At 47.7% G+C, this 19,456-nt stretch overlaps 1 protein-coding gene across 1 annotated transcript in view; it reads left to right on the top strand.

Annotated features, from left to right (window-relative positions):
• Positions 1-6,863: 6,863 nt before the first annotated feature.
• The window catches only part of OSMR (oncostatin M receptor), a 70,887-nt gene continuing 58,294 nt past the window's right edge, over positions 6,864-19,456 (top strand). Inside the window, 1 exon segment of the mRNA XM_060236592.1 lies at positions 6,864-7,100. The gene's annotated coding sequence lies outside the window, so the exon portion shown is untranslated.

The raw sequence follows: 19,456 nt of genomic DNA, 5'->3' as shown, positions 1-19,456 counted from the left end.
AGGCAGGCTCAGGGCAGTTTACAACAATAGTCATAAAACAAATAGTCATAAAACAGAGTGCATCATAGTAATAAAATTAGTTAAGTTTAAACAGTTTAAAAGAATTGGTGGTAATAACATTCTGATGTTATTCAAATTCAATGATGTCAATATTCCTGGATTCCTCCTGCTGTTATAAGACTCAATATCAGCTGAAAGCCAGCTGGAAGAGTGTGGTCTTACAGGCCTTGAGGAACTGGGCGAGGTCCCGCAAGGTCCTAACCTCTTCCGGCAGCTGGTTCCACCAGTAGGGGGCTGCTACTGAGAAGGCACGATCCCTGGTAGCCGTCAGTCTAGCCTCTCTTGGCCCGGGGATCACTAAAAGATGTTGAGTTCCCGATCTTAGTACCCTCTGGGGAACGTGTGGGGTCAGATGGTCGCTCAGGTATGCAGGTCCTCGGCCATAAAGGGCTTTGAAGGTAATGACCAACACCTTGTAGCGAATCCGGTATACTATTGGCAGCCAGTGCAGTTCTTGCAGCACCGGCTATATGTGCTCCCACCTGGGCAGCCCCAATAGCAACCTGGCTGTCACGTTCTGCACTAACTGTAGTTTCTGGGTTCATGACAAGGGCAGCCCCATGTAGAGGGCATTACAGTAGTCCAATCTTGAGGTGACTGTTGCATGGATCACAGTTGCCAGGTCGCTACGGTCAAGGAAGGGAGCCAACTGTTTCGCCGGCATAAGATGAAAAAAGGCGGATTTCGCAGTTGCTGCTATCTGGGCCTCCATTGTCAAGGAGGAATCCAGTAGCTCCCCCAAACTTCTGACCTTGTGCACCATTGTCAGTGGCACACCGTCAAAAGTTGGTAGGGGGATTCCCCTGCCCAGACCACCACGACTCAGGCAAACCTCCGTCTTCGTTGGATTCAGCTTCAATCGGCTCAGTTTAAACTATCCAGCCATGGCTTGAAAACGCCTGGTTCAGGTTTTTTGGGACATTGGCAAATCGGCCATCTATCAGTAGATAGAGCTGGGTGTCATCAGCATACTGGTGGCAGCCCAGCCTATACCTCTGGGCAATCTGGGCAAGGGGTTGCATGTAGATGTTAAACAACATCGGGGATAGAACCACCCCCTGAGGCACACCACAGTTAAGTGTGTGTCTCCAAGATGATTCTCCCCCTATTGACACCCTTTGACCCTGACCGCAGAGGAAAGAGAAAAGCCACTGTAAGGCCAACCCCCGAATCCCTGAGTCAGCGAGACAGTGGGTCAGCAACAGATGGTCGACCATATCAAATGCAGCCAATAGGTCTAACAGCATCAGTACCACCAAACCGCCTCAATCCAGATGCTGCTGGGCGACCAAAACTGTCTCTGTCCCATGGCCTGGACGGAAGTTGGACTGGTGGGAGTCTAGGATGGAAACATCTTCCAGAAAGCTCTGTAACTGTACCACTACTGCTCTCTCAAAAATTTTACCTCAAAAGGGTAAGTTTGAGACCGGCTGATAATATGCCAATTCGGTCGGATCTAGGGTGGACTTTTCAAGAGAGAGCAGACCACTACCTCTTTAAGAGACACTGGAAAAAGCCTTTCCGAGAGAGATCTGTTTACAATATCCCATATAGGATATCGGAGCTCTCCCTGGCAAGCTTTAATCAGCTAGGATGGGCAAGGGTCCAGATCACATGTTGTTGGGCGTACAGTAGAGAGGATTCTGTCAACTTCCTCCAGACTGAGCAATTGAAAATGATCCAAAGCTGGTCCAGAAGACAGGCACAGAGCCTCAAGTTCACGTACTGTTTCAACTGTGGCAGGAAGGTCATGGCGGAGGTATGAGATCTTATCTGTGAAAAAATTTGCAAAAGCCTCACAGCCAATATCCAATTCCCTAAGATTTGGTCTGCCTTGCAGCAGTGTTGTAAGCGTCCAAATTATACTAAACAATTGTGCCGGGCACAAAGTCACAGATGGAATCTTGGCCGCAAAGTATGCTTTCTTTGTGACTTTGACTGCCATCTCATAGGACTTCATAAATTCTCTATAAGATTGTAATATAGTGAGTTCAAAGCATTGCAGAGTCAAGATCATAGTGAGGACAGCTCTTTATTAGGGAAAGCATGATGTAGGCTGCTCCGACAAAGACTGACTAAGGGCCTGTGGACCAAACCTATATACAACTCTAATCTCCCGTGCTAGCCTGCCATTGGTTCATTCAAACAGGCAGGTATTTGGATCCCACTACCCATTGTTATACAGTTCCCAAGCTCTGCTTTCCTGGCTCCAATGAGCCGGCAGAAAGTACATACTTTAAAGCAAATACATAACAAAAATGTTCTAGTCGCTTCGTCTCGAGTCCGTTGCCACTGCCTCTCTAGCCATCTGAGCCCTCGTTTCATCAGCCGCAATTCCGGGGTATACCATGGTGCTAGCTTAGAGCGGGGGCGCAGAGGGCGCCATGGCGCAATCTCATCGATGACCTTGGAGAGCCAGCCATGCCAAGACTCAACTAAGTCATCTAACAAGTTGCCAGGGGGCCAGGGATCCCGAAGAGCCATCTGGAATTTGCACTTTCTCAGCCATTCTGACCGCTTCTGTTTAATACTTCTTGCATCCACCCAAATATTTTATAAACACAAAACATAAACTACCACACTACTTCAGAAACTCTGCCTCTCTAAAGAAAGGGCAGAATTCTTGCCATACATAAAGTCAACCAGATCCATCCCATCTAAGGTCACTATCCAAGAGACTGGGAAGGTGAGACTTACCCAAAAACCATCCATTGACACCACAGCATCACTTCCAGCTGTTTAACTGGAAGCGATGTTTCCACATAGTGGGATGCTCTAGGGTCCACTGGAAACTCTATGGTAAAAAAGTGTTTTGGGTGACTCCTAGACTGTTTCACAACATGGTGATGGCACTTCTGGTTACACAGCCAAAAGTGACATCACAATGTCAATGGATGCCATTTTGTCTCCCACGTTTCCCCCCTGCCATCCTATTCCGCAGCAGCGGGAGACAGGTAATTAGCAGAAGGCTGCCCACCATACCAGGCAACTTGGTGTTACCTAGGGGTGCTGCCTGCACCTGGGGAAGCACCCCATTAAGAGATGGGATCTCCCAGTCTTTCACTCTGAACCATGGTTCATTGCAAAAAGCAGGCCAAGAGAGAGAAGCCATGATGGAATGGAAAGACAGAATGCAGACAGTGTTTGTGGTTCAGTAGAACAGCAGCAGCCCTGGGCTAAGTTTCCTTCCTCTGCCCAGCAATGTAATATTCCCAGGTAAAATATTACTCATGACTTAACTGCTGGCTAATCTCTCCTGTCTCCAATGCTCCTTCTGGACACCTTTTTGTGTTGCCTTATGTCAGGACTATTTTTTGAGCAGGAACACACAGGAACTCAGTTCTGGCTGGCTTGGTGCCAGGGGGTCTAATATGTAAATGAGTTCCTTCTGGGCTTTTTCTACAAAACAAAACCCTGCCTTATGTTAGTGTGTGTTCCCATTTCTGTCCCTTTGTCCTGTCAAGCAGACATGCATCCAGAGTTCCGGTCACAGCTTAGATTTCCAGGCACACAGGGGCTGCTTTGAATCAGAACCATAGTGCAAAGAGAGAAGGTGCATTTTCCAGATCTAAAATGGCCCCAGGAAGTTTTTGTGCACTAATGAGTTACACCCCTATCAGTGGGCTACGTGATAAAACTTCCCTGACAGAGCAAATAATGGCAAATAATGGAAGGCACTGTTGGCATTTAATGGCATATGCAATGCCTTTCGCACCTCTACATAGAGCAAACAGGTCAGACCCTAGGTCAAAGGATACATGGACACAAATCTGACATCAGGAATCACAAGACTGAGAAACCTGTAGAACACTTCAATCTTCCAGGTCATTCAATAGGTGACCTCAACGTAGCAGTCTTATTGCAAAGAAACTTCAGGAACAGTCTGGAAAGGGAAACTGCTGAATTACAAGTTTATTACAGCACTCTGAACAACCCGCAGGGCTTAACAGGGATACTGGTTTCTTATCTCACAACATATGCTGAAGTCATCCAGTCTTTACATCTGTATTCTCACCAAGAAGGGCTATACATCCTCTTTATTTTGGTGTATAGTAAAATGGAGACGAGTGCAGCATCATCAGCAAACAGTAGCTCTCGGATGAGTTTTTCCATTGTCTTGGAGTGTGCCTTTAGTCGCCTCAGGTTGAACAGGCTGCCATCGGTGCGATAGCGGATGTAGACACCATCGTCCTCATCTAGATCTACTGCGGCTCTTCGAAGCATCATGCTAAAGAAGATCGTAAAGAGAGTTGGCGCGAGAACGCAGCCTTGCTTTACACCTGTGCCTATTGGGAAGGGCTCCGAGAGGTCGTTGCAGTGTCTGACTTGGCCTCGCTGGTCTTCGTGTAGCTGGATGATCATGCTGAGGAACCTTGGGGGACATCCTAAACGTTCCAAGATTTGCCACAGGCCTTTCCTGCTAACGGTATCGAAAGCTTTGGTAAGGTCGACAAAAGTCACATACAGACCCTTGTTCTGTTCCCTGCATTTCTCTTGGAGCTGCCTGAGAACAAATACCATGTCGGTGGTGCTCCTGTTAGCTCTGAAGCCGCACTGGCTCTCTGGGTATCAGCTCTGCAGCCTATGACGTCCTGCTTTGCAGAGGCTGCCAAGCTATTCGGCCTAGAAGTTAGTCTGAAGAAGACAGAAGTTCTCCACCAGCCTGCACCCCAGGAAGATTATCACCCTCCCTGCATCACTGTGGGTGAATCAGTTCTGAAGACAGTCCAGCAGTTCAGCTACCTGGGGTGCATCATCTCCTCAGATGCCAAGATCGACAAGGAGATTGACAACAGGCTGGCAAAGGCAAACCGTGCATTTGGCCGACTGCACAAAAGAGTGTGGAGCAACAAGCATCTGAAAAAAGGCACAAAGATCAATGTTTACAAAGCGGTTGTGATGACAACCCTCATCTATGGCTCCGAATCGTGGGTTTTATACCGTCATCACCTGCGACTCCTTGAACGCTTTCATCAGCGCTGCCTTCGCACCATCCTCAACATCCACTGGAGTGACTTTGTGACCAACACTGAAGTCCTCAAGCGGGCAGAGGTTACCAGCATCGAGGCACTGCTGTTGAAGACGCAGCTGCGCTGGGCAGGGCATATTTCTAGGATGGAAAACCACCGCCTTCCCAAGATTGCCCTGTATGGCGAACTCTCCACCGGACATCGAAATAGAGGGGCACCAAAGAAGAGGTACAAGGACTCCTTGAAGAAATCCCTTAGCACCTGTCACATCAACCATCACCAGTGGTCTGACCTAGCCTCAGATCGCAAAGCATGGAGGCATACCATCCACCAGGCTGTCTCTTCCTTTGAGAACACACGCATAGTTGGTCTTGAGGACAAAAGGAGATTGAGGAAGAATCGCACTGCTACAGGACCAACCCTAAATCAGACTTTTCCCTGCAGCCGCTGTGGCCGGACCTGCCTGTCCCACATTGGTCTTGTCAGCCACCAGCGAGCCTGCAGCAAACGTGGACTATTGCACCCTTCTTAAATCTTCGTTCGCGAAGCCAAGCCGAGAGAGATAGTAAAATGGAATAGTGATTGCAATTGCATTGCAATAAATACTACAATCGTAGATTGAAATGCATTTCTTTGGTCTGCTGACAGAGGAGATGTAACAACAACACAACCAATCACCCCACCTCAAAGAACAGGAGATGAATGGTGCGTAACATAGGGTCTCTGTTAATTACTTTTTAGCACTTCACAATGCTAAGAATGATACATTTACACTAAAGCCTCCAAGTCTGACATATTTACTTGGCTCCTTGTGTTTTCCCATGGAATCGAATCCAAGCAAAGGATGACCACGTACACTTAACTTGCTATCTGTTTGGTCTTTGCATCTGTTAAAACATCTCCATTATGGTAACCATATTAACCAAGCTTGTTATTCCTGAATCTGATAAATATCTTCCTTCTGTTGCGCGCTAATTTATCGCTCAACATGCAAATTCCATTTCACTGAGGAAGCATGTCCATTTCACTGAGCCGCTGCCAGTCTGAGAAGACAATACCGACTTTGATGGACCAAAGGTCTGATTCGGTATAAGGCAGCTTCATATGTTCATGTGTGCCCACAAAAGCTCCTGCCTACCCTAAATAAAGCTTTGTGGCCCTGAAAGGTGACCCTGGAGTCAAACTTTGTTCTGCTTCTTCAGACCAAACAAGGTTTTTCCCACCTGGGTCGCTTTTCAGGGCCAGGCGAAATTCTGCAACTCAGCACCAGTGTTCCCTCTAAACTCTTGAGTTGGCGTGAACGAGCTCACAGATTTTTAGCCTCCGGCTCACACGTTTTTGTGTTAGCTCAAGAAGGCTGACCCCAGAGCACACTCATTGATGCAGTCCTTCACACCTTTAATGCCAATAGCTCACTTCAGTGCTAGTAGCTCCCAAAGTAGAATTTTTGCTCACAAGACTCTGCAGCTTCGAGGGAACATTGCCCAGCGCATAGAAATTAGGTTCAGGACGCCCGCCCGGCGTCAGCCAACCTCGCCCCTCCCCTTCACTTTGCATGGAGGAAAGGGATTGCTCCGCTGGCTCTCGCCAAAGCATGTCCGGGCACTGCTGCTCGGCCTGACCCGAACGACTAGCCCCTTCCCAGAACCTGAATCATCCGCGGAGGAGTCGCCCCTGCGATCTCCCGGGCCGCTTCCTTGGAAGGCGAACGACGCACGAGCTGCAAGCAAGAGCCGCGAAATTTAGCCCCGCCCCGCCCCGCCCCAGGAGACTGGCGAAAGGAAGCCGCAATTTCCTGGGGCAGCCGAAACTTTTCCCTTTCTCAACTCACGCCTTCTTCTCCCCGCCCGCGCAAGTTGCCTGCCTCTCCTTCCTGCTTGGGAAAAAGCGCTCAGCCTTTCCAAGCGTGTGAAAGGCGGAGGGATCCCAGGAGCCGGCCAGCCTAGGGGCGATCCAAGCTCCCCAAAGAGCGAGCCGCCCCCTTTTCTTTCCCCAAGTCCCCCAGAGCCGGCTTGGAGCCTTTGGACCTCCCCGCGACCAGCTGTTCAGGTCCTAAAGCCCGCTGAGACTGTAAGTCTGAAGGAATCTCTCGCCTAGGCTTGCGGCGTCTCTTTCTTTCCTCGGCCACCCTTCCTTTCACCTCACAGGCAACGTTGCCGCTAAGCTGCAGAGTCTTGTGAGCAAAAATTCTACTTTTTGAGCTGTGTGCTGGCATTAGAGTTGTGAGCTCCAGTATAAATTAGAGGGCTCTGGGGTCATCCTTCCTGAGCTAAGGCATAAGTGTGTGAGCTGGAGGCTGAAAATCTGTGAGTTTGCTCGCGCTAACTCAGTTTAGAGGGAACACGTTGTCTTTCTGGCATGCAGATTCGGGCATGGGGTAACGGCAGGCTGGGTCTGTCAGACGGGGGTGGGGGGAGACGAGCTCTCATTCAAGGCGCGTCAACCAGTTTCAGGTTGGGAAAAATGCTAGAGGTTTTGGGGGTGGAGCTTGAGGAGGGCGGGGTTTGCGGGCGGAAGGACCTCAGTGGGTTAGTATGACAGAGTCCACCTTCCGAAGTAGCCTTTTTCTCCAGCTGAATTGGTTTCTGTCATCTGGAGATAGATTATTTATTTATTTATTTATTTTATATTCCGTCCATTCCCCATTGGGGGCTCAGAGCGGAATATAGCAAATAGAAATAAAATCATAATAAAACCTATTACAACATTCATTAAAGTTGTAATAGCTGGAGATTTCCAGCCACCACCTGGAGATGAATGAAAATAAAAAATGTGACTTCAATTACTATGCAAATCGAACAATACTCTTGTTGAGAAAATTACAAACCCCTTTACTCCAATAAGCAAATCTGAATAAATCCACAGGGATTTACAGCATCCGATTCCTTTGTATTCTGTTCTGTTGGAAGCCTTCAACATATGTCAGCATATCTTGATTGCAGATAATATATGACCCTCTCAATTATCCGTTTCAAATAAAGGCACAAAATTCATATATTCAGGTTGCCAGTCTTCCAATTAAAATTATGTAAGTGCTGTGCAATATGTGTGCTAGCTATTTTCCTGCTTCCAAACCAAATTCTTTGTCAGGCAAAGGATTAATCATACTGTAAAAGACCAGTACTGCAGTCCAAGCTCTGCTCATGACCTGAGTTCGATCCCAGCAGAAGCTGGGTTCAGGTAGCCGGCTCAAGGTTGACTCAGCCCTCCATTCTTCCGAGGTTGGTAAAATGAGTACCCAGTTTGCTGGGGGGGAAGTGTAGATGACTGGGGAAGGAAACGGCAGACCACTCTGTAAAAAATCTGCCATGAAAATATCGTGATGCGACGTCACCTTAGAGTCAGAAATGACTGGTGCTTGCACAGGGGACTACCTTTTTAAAAGAGCGGTCATAATCCAATACCATCATTAACACCATGCAGATAAAAAACCAAAACACAAATTATACAAAGAATTGTCACATACAGAGACTTTCTCACTACATGAGAAAGGATTAATCATACTGTAAAAGACCAATACTGCAGCTCATGCTCTGCTCACAACCTGAGTTCGATCTCAGTGGATCAATTCAGGAGAGGACTATTGTTGGAAGCCGCCCCAAAATGTTTGCAGGAGGGACGGGGTATAAGTTAACGTAAATAAATAAATTTCATATACAGTGCTCAAGTCCACAGACCAGTTCCCTTCATTGACATGCCTCCTGAACTATTCCATTGTAATATAACCCTCTCACCTTTATAAAAACAATTTTGTTTTGCATAGTTTTCCGAAAGCCAGAAACGTGGGGGATCTTTCTGACCTCCTCCGTCCGGCAAGGCATTTTACAAAATAGAGTCCACTACGGAAAGCACCCATTTAAAGGCCACTGATGATCGTGCCCCTTTGCAGGGTGGTACCTGCAGAAGGCCCTGCTCAGGTGAACAAATGTGTGGTGGAGCACAGGGAGAGAGACAGAGATGGGGTTCCAAGGCCTTGAAGGGCTCTGTAATCTGCCTTCACAGATTGCAGGCACTTTTCAACATATTTTGTGGTCACTGGGTCAAAATGGCCCATTAATGATCCAGGTGACTGATTAGACATTTCATCTAAGCCATGTTACAACCAGCATTCAAATCAGAATGTATTTGAGAGATCTGTATCAGCAAAAAACTTTGCAAAAACATCACAACTAATTTCCTGTTTCTGGGACAATAAAGACTTGGATTTTTAAGAGTCAATAGATGCCCAGATACTTTAAACACCTGGCATCAAATTTGCCAAATCCCCTGCATCCTGGAGTGGGTACCTGTTGTATCATAGAGTTTTCCCTCCTAAATGGCTAGAGTCTCCAGGAAAACCATAGTTTTCCTGGAAATGCCTAGAGTGGTTGCACGTGGCATCGCTGGCATGATGATGTCACTTCCGGGCGATGTACCGTATTTTTTGCACCATAAGACGCACTTCCCCCCCAAAAAAAGTGGGGGAGAAAGTGTGTGCGTCTTATGGAGCGAAGGTACCGGTACCTACCTTCCGGGGGGGGGCGCGATCCGCTGCCTCAGCCTCTGATCCCGGCGCTTCCCCCGTGCCTGCCTGGCTCCAGCTCTGACGCTTACAGCAAGTGCCAGGATCGCTCCCTCTGCCCTCCGATCCCGGCGCTTGCTGTAAGCATCAGAGCTGAAGCCAGGCAGGCACGGAGGAAGAACCCGCCCCCTCCACAAACCCAGCGCTTTGCGAGCGCCGGCTGTGGAGGGGGCAGTGTGCTTCCTCCGTGCCTTTCTGCCTGGCTTCAGCTCTGACGCTTACAGCAAGCGCCGGGATCGCTCCCTCTGCCCTCCGATCCTGGAGGAGGCGCCGGGATCGGAGGCAGCGCCTCGCCCCCCAGGAGGAAGGTGTGTCCTATCGTCCGAAGCGCCTTATGGTGCGAAAAATATGGGTAATTGTGCCGGCAATATAGGGGGAGGTTTCCGCCGCCAGCCCAATGTGGCCCAGCGGGTTGGAAACCTCCTGGGTGGGGGAACCCCCGCCTGGACTGCAGGCTTGGCAGCCCTACCTGACACTTTCTACCATATGAACCTACCTGTTGACTCCAGTCATCTGCGAAGGCTTTGAGTGTCCCTGCCATCTGAGGCTAGATGGGCGGCAACCGGATAAAGTGCCTTCTTGATCATGGTAAGCAAAACTTTAGAATTCTCACCCCAGGCAGATTCTTCTGTCTCCCTCCATCATTGTCTTTCTCCAGCAGGTGAAGCCTTTTTTTGGAAGTGATGCACGCATTATGTCAGCAAATTTGGAAAACACAACAGTGACCACAGGATTGGAAAAGATCAGTTCATATTCCCATCCCAAAGAAGGGTAATGCCAAGGAATGTTCAAACTATCGCACCATTGCACTCATTTCACATGCCAGCAAGGTCATGTTAAAAATCCTACAAGCTAGGCTTCAGTTGATTGGGAACTACCAGAAGTTCAAGCTGGGTTTTGGAGAGGTCAAATTGCCAACATTTGCTGGTTTATGGAGAAAGCACGGGAGTATCAGAAAAATGTCTATTTCTGCTTCTTTGACTGTGCTAAAGCCTTTGATTGTGTGGATCACAACAAACTGTGGCAAGTCCTTAAAGTAGGGGTGGAGAACCTTTTTTCTGCCAAGGGCCATTTAGAAATTTATAACATCATTCGAGGGCCAGCAGGAACTCATTAGCATATTAGACCACACCCCTAATATTAGCATATTAGGCCACACCATCTGGGATAATCAAGTGCAAGTTGAAATGGTGGTAGCTGGCACCCACCTCCTACCCCTGCCACCCCTCCCTCCCTCCCTTCGTGCAGAAACTGCAGCTGCTCCCACCAGACCCAAGGCACCCACATCCCCCACCAGCCATCATTCACAAATGGGAAAAAGGAAAATAAATGGGAAGAAATGGGGGAAAGAAATGAAAATAAAGGGAAATAAAGAATTGGGGGGGGGGACTTACTTGAACTGCCAGTGATTCTTCCAGCCCCTGCAGCGATCGGAGGAGGCTGCCACAGTGCAGCTGGGCCCCATAACCCCTGTCAGCCAGTCAGCAACTGGGCTCGGGGAGGCTGCTACGCAGCGCGGCCCGGCCCATCGATTCCTGCCAACCCCCGGGGAACTGAGCAAAGGAAGCTCTGACTCTTTCCCTTCCTTCCCCGGGGAGGCTACTGCGCATCAGGGTGCAGCCCAGTGATCCTTGGGGACCCCAGGGGACTGGGCAAAGGAAGCTCTGGCTCTTTCCTTCCCTTCTCCGAGGAGGCTGCTGTGCAGCAGGGCGCAGCCCAGTGATCCCCGCCGGCCAGCCGAACCCGGGGAACTGGGCAAAGGAAGCTCTGGCTCTTTCCCTCTCTTCCCCAGGGAGGCTGCTGTGCAGTGGGAACAGCCCAGCGATCCCTGCCAGACCCGGGGAACTAGGCAAAGGAAGCTCTGGCTCTTTCCCTCTCTTCCCCGGGAAGGCCTCTGCACTGCAGGACACAGCCAGCGATCCCCGCTGACTATCTGGCCCCAGGAAGGGTGCTGTGCAGTGGGGCAGGGCCTATCGATCCCCACCAGCCAGCTGGCCCTGGGGAGGCCGCCACCACTGCAGCATGGCCCAGCACATTGATCCCCGCTGGCCAGCTGGCCCTGGGGAGGCTGCCACCACTGCAGCACGGCCCAGCACATTGATCCCCGCTGGCCAGCTGGTCCTGAGGAGGCTGTCCAGGGGCCAGATTGAGGGATCTCACGGGCCGTAAATGGCCTGCGGACCAGAGGTTCCCCACCCCTGCCTTAAGGAGATGGGAGTACCAGACCACCTCACATGTCTCCTGAGAAACTTGTATAAGGGTCAAGAAGCAACTGTCAGAACAGGATATGGAACAACTGATTGGTTTAGAATAGGAAAAGGAGTTTGACAAGGATGCATATTGTCACCCAGCTTATTTAATTTATATGCAGAGTACATCATGTGGAATGTCAGACTGGATGAAGCACAAGCTGGAATTAAGATTGCTGGGGAAAACATCAACAACCTCAGATATGCAGATGACACTACTCTAATGACAGAAAGTGAGGAGGACCTAAAGAACCTCTTGTTGAGGGTGGAAGAGGAGAGCACAAAAGTAGGCTTGAAATTCCTCATCAAAAAAATGAAGATCATGGCATCCGGCCCCGTCACACCTTGGCAAATAGAAGGGGAAGACATGGAAGTAGTGACAGACTTCACTTTTCTGGGATCCAAGATCACTGCAGATGGTAGCCATGAAATTAAAATACGTTCGCTCCTTGGGAGGACAGCTATGGCGAACCTGGGCAGTATAATAAAAAGTAGAGACATCAGCCTGCCAACAAAAGTCTGTATAGTCAAAGCGATGGTATTCCCAGTAGTAATGTATGACTGTGAGAGCTGGACCATAAGGATGGCCGAGTGCAGAAGAATAGATGCTTTTGAGCTGTGGTGCTGGAGAAGAATCTTGAGAGTCCCTTCGACTGCAAGAAGATCAAATCAGTCAGTCCTAAGGGAAATCAACTCAGACTGTTCCCTGGAAGGTCAGATGCTGAAGCTGAAGCTCAAATACTTTGGCCACCAAATGAAAAGGGAGCACTCCCTGGAGAAGATCCTGATGCTAGGAAAGACAGAAGGCAAAAGAAGAAGGGGATGGCAAAAGATGAGATGGCTGGACAGTGTTACTGATGTAACAAACACGAATCTGAGCGGACTTCAGAGGATGGTGGAAGACAGGAGGGCCTGGCATGACTTTGTCCATGGGGTTGCAAAGAGTCGGACTCAATTGTGTGACTGAACAACAAAAAATACCCAGTAATTCTTATTGGCATTCCTCCATGGTTGTGTTGTGTTAGTTTGTCTATATGTTTTTATTGAATTTTTAAAATACATTTTGAATGTTGTTTTAGGATTTTAAATGTTTGGATGTTTGCCACCTTGGGGAAATTATTTGGATGGAAAGGCAGCATAGAAATATTTTAGAGAGCCAGTTTGATATAGTGGTTAAGTTCACAGACTCTTATCTGGGAGAACAAGGTTTGATTCCCCACTCTTCCATATGCAGCTGCTGGTGTGACCTTGGGTCAGTTGTCACAAGTTGTTGAAAGCGCTGCTCTCTCAAGAGCAGTTCTCAAAAGAGCTCTCTCAGCACCACTTACCTCACAGGGTGTCTGTTTTGGGGAGGGGAGGGGAAGGGAGGGGAGATCACAAGCTGCTCTGAGATTCTGAGGGAAGGATGGGATATAAATCCTCCTCATCCTCCTATGGTTGTGAATTGGCCAATGCAAAGAGAGTGGAGGGATTAACTTTTCTTTGCCATTGTCACTGATGGTCTTCCAATAGGAGGCTGTGTCAGGTTCAGCATGAATTTTCTTCCAGTGGTGCCCTAGATGTCTCCCAGCCCTATTCACGCCACCCAGCTTTGTGGTAAAAACAAGGGCTGGGTTCTACCCCAAAGGCAGGAGAAATAGATGAGAGGCGACCTTGTCAATAGCTTTTCAGTGCTTCCCTCAGGCCTCTAAGCCCTTCACACATCATTAGGCTCTATCCAGCTCCACATGAATTGTGTGTCTTGTATACACACATTGTTCTAAAGTCCCCCAATTCCTTGTACTTATTTTTCATCTCATAAGAAAAAAAGTACTATTGGATGTCATTTTGAAGAAAAAGAGGTGCTGGAGGTCATTAGCACAACTCATTTGCATAACGTATTTGCATATGTCAAACACCCCTGACATCATAAGAATATAAGAGAAGCCAAGTTGGATCAGGCCAGTGGCCCATCTAGTCTAACACTCTGTCACACAGTGGCAAAAACCTCCCCAAAACAGGTGCCATCAGTGGGCCCAGGACACCAGAAGCCTTCACCCTGCTGCCCCTCCCAAGCACCAAGAATACAGAGCATCACTTGCCCCAGAAGAGAGTACCAACAATACTCTGTGGCTAATATCCACTGATGGACCTCTGCTCCATATGCTTATCCAATCCCCTCTTGAAGCTGGCTATGCTTGTAGCCGCCACCACCTCCTGTGGCAGTGAATTCCATGTGTTAATCACCCTTTGGGTGAAGAAGTACTTCCTTTTATCCGTTCTAACCCGACTGCTCAGCAATTTCTTTGGGCGTTTTCGCACTCACCTTCAGCCAGCGCGACCCCCCTCTTCACCGCGCAGGATCTGCGCGGATTTCGCACCAAACGCCGCGGAGCAGCCGGAAGAGCCGGAAACTCCCGGCACAAAAGCAGCGCAAACGGAAACTGCTTTTTGGCAGTTTCCATTTGCGCCGCTTTTGCGCCGGGAGTTTCCGGCTCTTCCGGCTGCTCCGCGGCGTTTAGTGCGAAATCCACGCAGATCCTGCGCGGTGAAGAGGGGGGTCGCGCCGGCTGAAGGTGAGTGCGAAAACGCCCATTGAGTGCCCACGAGTTCTCATATTGTGAGAAAGGGAGAAAAGTAGTTCTTTCTCTACCTTCTCTATCCCAGGCATAATCTTGTAAACCTCTGTTGTCACCCCTCAGTTGACATTTTTCCAAGCCAAAGAGCCCCAAGCATTTTAACTTTTCTTCATAGGGAAAGTGTTCCAAACCTTTAATCATTCTAGTTGTCCTTTTCTGTACTTTTTCCAAAGCTATAATATTTTTTTTGAGATGCAGTGACATCACCGGAAGATGAACTAAATTATATCAGCTCAACATCTACCTTAAAATGCTTCTTGAATTATAACTGTCATAATAAAACCTTACTGCCATCATACTTTTTAAATTAACTTTCTCCACAGTGGCATGATGAAGATTTTCATCTGCCTGCTTTATATGTTTTTGTTGTTTTCCCATTTTTTTTGTGGGGCAAAATATTAAAAAGTTTGTCAAATCTTAGAATTCATCAAAATTCTCATGGGGAGGAGGGTTGAACAATGGAACCCAGAAGCAATTATTGGGGGGGAGGGGGTAAGAAAGAAAGGAGCTCTGCTCTGCTCTGCTCCTTCAAATTCCTGCCCAAAATGAGTCCCAGTTTTAATAGGGACTTGCTAGATAACAAATCAGAGTTCCGTGAGCACTGCCAGGATTTGATATAATATTGTACAGGATGTATTGCAACCAGTGCTGAAGTGTGGCACTCTCCGCAGTGATGTCGAAAACAGGGCAGAATTCCAACTACAGCAAAGGAACAGGTACGCCTGGACCTCAGAGCGATACTTAAATAATTGAACTTCTCAATGCGTTCTTTCAGTATATTGAAGTTTAAAATTTAACTTGCAGGTTTATTTTATCGGATTTATATCCCACCCTCCCCACCGAAGCAGGCTCAGGGCGGCTCACAACAGTAAAAACATTTATAGGTTAAACATTAACTAATTAAAATCTTACAATAAAACAATTAAAACATTTTAAAAACAGTTTGGTGCTAGTAGTAATAATAATAATACATTCCAATAATTTTGGTCTTCTTGAGTACCCTCATATGTGGCTATCCATTAAAAGCAAGTTGAAATAAAGCCATCTTGCAAGTCTTGCGAAACTGAACAAGGTCCCGCAAGGCTCTTGCTTCTTCTGGCAGTTGGTTCCACCAATAGGGGGCCGCTATAGAGAAGGCTCTCTCACGAGTGATCTTCAGTCTTGCCTCCCTCGGCCCAGGGATCGATAACAGGTTCTGTGCCCGTGATCTAAGTACCCTCTGGGGAACATATGGGAAGCGATAGTCCCTAAGGTAGACAGGTCCTCGGCCATATAGGGCTTTAAAAGTAATAACCAGCACCTTGTAGCGAATCCGGTACACTGTCAGCAGCCAGTGCCGTTCCCACAGCCCAGGCTGTATGTGCTCCCACATGGGGAACCCCAATAACAGCCTAGCCGCTGCATTCTGCATCAGCTGCAGTCTCCAGATTTGCGACAAGGGCAGCCCCATGTAGAGGGCATTACAGTAGTCCATTCTCGAGGTGATCGTAGCGTGGATTACAGTTGCCAGGTTGCCGCGGTCAAGGAAAGGAACCAACTGGCTTGTCCGCCTAAGGTGGAAAAAGGCGGATTTGGCAGTGGCTGCTATCTAGGCCTCCATTGTCAATGAAGGTTCCAGTAGCACCCCCAAGCTTCTGACCTTGGGTGCCACTACAAGTGGCGGACCATCAAAAGCTGGTAGGGGGATTCCCCTTCCCAGGCCACTGTGGCTCAGGCAAAGGACCTCTGTCTTTGTCGGATTCAGCTTCAGTCGACTCAGCTTAAGCCACCCTGCCACAGCCTTCATCGCCAAGTCCAGATTTTCTGGGGTACAGGTAGACTGGCCGTCCATCAGTAGATAGAGCTGGGTGTCATCAGCATACTGATGGCGACCCAACCCATACCTCCTGGCAATCTGGGTAAGGGGGCACATATAGATGTTAAACAGCATCGGGGAGAGCACCGCCCTCTGAGGCACACCACAGTTAAGTGGGTGTCTCTGGGATGTCTGTCCCCCAATCGCCTTTGTCCCCAACCGTGAAAAAAAGAGGAGAGCCATTGTAAGGCCAACCCCTGAATCCCTGCATCGGCAAGGCGGTGAATCAGCAACTGATGGTCGACCGTGTTGAACGCAGCTGACAGGTCCAACAACATCAGTATCGCTGAGCCGCCTCAGTCCAGAAACCACTGGAGATCATCCACCAGGGCGACCAGTACTGTCTCCACCCCATGACCTGGGCAAAAGCTGGACTGATGGGGGTCCAGGACGGAAGTGTCCTCCAGAGGTGGGAATAATCAGAGGTTGAGTTGGATTAATCAAAGTGGGAGAATGGAGAAAAAATGTTTCCTTTGTGCCCATTGATGCTATATACCTGGTGCCGCCTTCATTGTTGTATTTTTTTTTATCTTTTTATGTGTATCTGTTGCCTGTGAAGTGTGCTTGTGCGAAGGTGAATAAGAAGGGTCAAAAGATATGGTGAGAGGCCAAACAGATCTGCTTGTTGGGAGGCACTCCATGGTTCATAATGCCTATCCACAGACATCATAAGACATACTGGCAAAAAGTTCCTCCATGGTTTATAAGGCACAATAGTGATTGCCAGCCTTCTCTTTAATGGCAGTTACTCCTGAATAATGAAACAAAAAAATATATCTCAGGGTAATTTGCAAGTCCTTAGCAGGGCTGTTAATGCTCAGCTGTTCAAGAGCCAGTTGGTGTAGTGGTTAAATGTACGAACTCTTATCTGGGAGAACTGGGTTTGATTCCCCACTCCTCCACTTGCACCTGCTGGAATGGCCTTGGGTCAGCCATAGCTCTTGTAGGAGTTGTCCTAGAAAGGGCAGCTGCTGTAAAAGCTCTCTCAGCCCCACCTACCTCACAGGGTGTCTGTTGTGGGAGGGAGAAGGTAAAAGGAGATTGTGACCGCTCTGAGATTTAGAGTGAAAGGTGGGATATAAATCCAGTATCTTCTTAACTGCACATCATTAATTCATAGGGTTGCCATAAGTCAGAAGCAGCTTGACTGTGTATAGCACACATCTTTCCAAATATTTGAAAAGTATCTTGAACTACTCCTCCCCTGCATATATTACAGGGTTTTTTTTGTCTTAAAAACGCAACATAGACTAAGAAGTGTACTGGAAATGAAGCTATAAGCAGCTCAGAGAGGAAAAAATCCCATGAAATAATTTTTTAAAAAAGCCCAGAACTGATTTGTTGTGATCTTTTCTTGGGCATTCAAGAGGATGCAGCAGCTAGTGGGGGATTGATTCTACACTGGGCAAAAGACCCGGTAATACTACCCTTTCAGATTGGGACTCCTGAATTAGAGTTTCCTGGAACAAAACCTGAAACTAGATCCCTAATTGGAGACCTATACTGGCACTGATATGTAGCTTGGAAATGCTGATTCTATCTCTCTTGGGATGTATCTTGGGAAGAACAGCATTTCTCCTTAAAATTGTGGGATATGTTCACCCCCCCACCCCCCACTATTGAAATGCCCAATAACTTTTTCCAGAAGAATTTACAGTAAATTATGTTGGGAGGTTTCGGAGGGACCTCTGTTCAGATGTTCTTAACAATGGCACACTGAAGTAATGCATAATTCTAGTCTGAATCAATTCCTCTTGTTTGTTTGTTATTTGTTTCCATTTCCTGAGCAGAGGAAGTGTTGAAAACCTATTGTACCTAGCTAGCCAAATCAAGGGAAAGTTCCCCACTTATCTCTGCCACCTGGTTTCCTTCAGTGGCATCCCATCTGCTCATTCTTAGGCTTTCCCATGTTGGCACTGAGTCTACTATCTTCATGATAATAGCCACTGAGTCAGACTTTTCATAATCGTGAAGGGGGGAGAAAGAATAAAAACAGGAAATAGCGAGCAGGCTCCAGCAATGCAGTGGGAAGCTGGTAAGAGGGCGCATTTGAGAGAATTGCATAAGAGTATTCTAAGAAGACAGCTGGGACACAGAGAAGGTATGGTGCTGTTTTGCTTTCCAGAGGTTTCTTCTCTTGTTTTGACTTCTCTTTCTAGACTCAGTTACTCTCGAGCTGCACTGTCCGTGTGTAATGTCAGCATGTTCCTATAGTATTTCAAGTTATGTCTTCTGTTAACAGGGCACTGCCAAGTATTGGTGGGGAGCACTTTTATATCTTTCTTTTCTGAAGAAGACTCTCAAAAGCTTTAACCCCAGAAATCTTATTGGTCTCTAAGGCCCTACTGGACTTGAATCTAGCTGATCTGCTGTAGCCCAACACAGTTACCCTCTGAAGTTTTGTCTCAGCTCTGCAAATCTAGGAAGGTACCACATTTCCCTATGTTGCCGGAACCACAGTTCTTTTGTTCTGCCTTCTTGTGCCCTTCCCCAACCAGAAGCTTGACACAAAGGTATATAGCAGTTTGAGTTTTTCCTGGCACAGAGAGGGAAAGAAAGACAGAACAAGTATACCAGCTTAATTTCCTGCCCGCAGGGTGGTTGTTACAGGTGCAGGAGCAGAGTCAGGAAGAAATGCTGCCAATTCTCGTCAAAACTGTGAAGAGTCCTTGCCAAGGGCACATCTCAAAGATATAGAATTTTCTTGGTGTGCGTAAAGGCCAGCAAGACAAGGTATCGGAACAACTGTGGGATCCTAATTTGGGATTACTGTGTTAGAGCAGGGAGTATTTGTGCATGAAAGTTCCCTAAAATATACACACTCTTCCCAAAACTTAAGTCCTGTAAATATTTCCCACTGGATGAATTGTAGCTTCCAGAGAAGAGGAGGGGAGAGATTCATACTGGGGGAAGTGTGCAGAACGGCTAACTCTTCCATCGTACTATATTTCTGATTCAATTTCCCTCTCCCACCTCCTGATGCCTATATAAAATAAATTTGAAGAGACAGGGAAGGGGATCATGGATTTTCATTGTCCCATCTGGTTTGTTTCTGAATTCTCTCATTTTGTTACTTACAGAAATTTTAAGTAATAAGAGTAATGTTGAGAAAGACACATTAGTGTGGGTTCAGAGAATTGCCT

This window comes from Heteronotia binoei, chromosome 4 (genome assembly GCF_032191835.1).
Source record: "Heteronotia binoei isolate CCM8104 ecotype False Entrance Well chromosome 4, APGP_CSIRO_Hbin_v1, whole genome shotgun sequence".
Classification (NCBI taxonomy): Eukaryota; Metazoa; Chordata; class Lepidosauria; order Squamata; family Gekkonidae; genus Heteronotia; species Heteronotia binoei.
This window is presented reverse-complemented; position numbering and strand designations above follow the sequence as displayed.